This window comes from Asparagus officinalis, chromosome 9 (genome assembly GCF_001876935.1).
Source record: "Asparagus officinalis chromosome 9, Aspof.V1, whole genome shotgun sequence".
Taxonomy (NCBI): Eukaryota; Viridiplantae; Streptophyta; class Magnoliopsida; order Asparagales; family Asparagaceae; genus Asparagus; species Asparagus officinalis.
The window spans coordinates 19,534,648-19,536,612 of record NC_033802.1 but is presented as its reverse complement, the minus strand read 5'-3'; positions in this window follow the sequence as shown (position 1 = coordinate 19,536,612).

Genomic DNA, 1,965 nt, shown 5'->3' with positions numbered 1-1,965 from the left:
CCTAGCGGTAAAAACCCCCGGAAACGGCCCGGCCTCTGCACTCGGGCGAGAGTGCAGAGCTTCAGCTCAGATGAATGAAGTTGCCCATAAAAAACTAAAATGTAGATGAAAATAATATGTAGGGGAGAGAAGAAAAACAAGAGAAACTTGTTGTATATTTTTCTTATCATTTTGAGCTCAACATACGGATATATATATAGGGTTGGAAAAGACGTTACAAAACCCGTAATTAATTCCGTAACGTTCGTCATAATGTATAGCCATTATGCTCATTTTAATTTCTAATTAAAGTATATTTTTAATTACAAAATATATTAGCATTCATTAAGGCAAAATTACCTTTTCTCCAACAAAATATCCAACAGTCTCCCTCAAAAGACAATACTGACTGAAAACTCAAAATCAATAAATAAATCAATAAATCACAAAAAGAAAATAGGTTGGGCAACCTTACGTATGGTGAATTCGGGAGAGGTAGCTTTCGGCTTTGAACCTTTCCTTAGTGAGTTCATCGCCACCTGAGGGACATAATGGACTAAGCCTTGAATTAGGCCCCTTAAATCAGGTATTGATAAAAACACACACAATACGTTTTCATCTATTGAGCAAAGCGGGTTGAGTGTTAAAGGCCATGATCATAATAAACCGACTCATGAGAGTTTCTAGGGGTCAGCCCTGCCCCCCCCCCCCCCACCCCCCCCCAACCGCGGACATTACGGTTCTTCTCACATAGGTAAGTCCTCAAAGGGTACTACATTTGTTTATTTAATACTCCCCACAATACGCACGTTGGACTTATTAAGAGTAAAACTCAGCCTAGCCAGCTGTATCATAAGAGCATCGTCATCATAGAGAATGGGTAGTAACGCAAGCTACATAGTGATATATGAATATATCTGGGTCGATGCTCCACACGAGTGTCACTAGTCCAGCTTGTTTCTACCACATTGAACCAACATTGGGACTAAGTCTCCAAATAAGGGTTGGGTTGCTGCTGTCAGTGATCTCATCTATGGGCTTAACCCCATCTCCCTCGGTGAATCCAGAACCACACTCCTAGATAATCCCTTAGTCAAAGGGTCATCAAGATTTTTCTCAGACTTTACAAAACTTTGCCTATCAGGCGTTGTATTTATTTATCACATTCTTATATTATTTTGTAATTAGTCCTTCATATTGTTTGAATTTGACATTAGGTTATCTTCTTGTTATGTTATTTAAAATTAGTCTCTCCAGGCAAGAGTACAAGAAGCAAGAGGAGAGATTAATTTCAAACAACTTATAAGGATAAGCCTAATAGCAAATTTTTTTATTATTATTTGATGGACTAGTTTCAATATAAATTTTATTCATCATATAGAAATAAGTTAGGTGAAAACTTGTGTCAACTTAAGTGGATAGGGAATAGTGTGTCCACCAAAGTTTTTAACCACTCATATTTCCTAGGGATCCTTGTATTATATAAAAAGGTGTTTTATATTAATAAATATGTGGCTACAAACTTTGGTGGACATCAACTTAAGTTGATAGTGTTGCGCGCCGCGGAAGCCCGATTAGACAAAATCAATAGCACACACAAGAACCACAATAGATCACAATAGCCACAAGTAACCCAATCACAGTAAGAACACAAGATATACGTGGTTCGACAATGTGCCTACATCCACGGGGCAAGGAGGGGAGAGTTTTACTATTTGAAATCAAGGGGAATACAAATCAGGGTTACAAATCTTACTAAAACCCACAAATAAGCCCACTTAATCTCTCCAAATGGCTCCAACAATAGAAGCCCCAAATCTCCTTGATTGGCTGCTCAAAATCTTCTCCTTAAACCCTAAAAACGAGTTAAGGGTATTTATACAACTCCCAAACGAAACGGGTCTGGAAACAGAACCCAGGCCCAAACCGCTTCGGCGGTCGACCGTGGCGGTCGACCGCGATGCCATCGCGGTCGACTGCACCAAG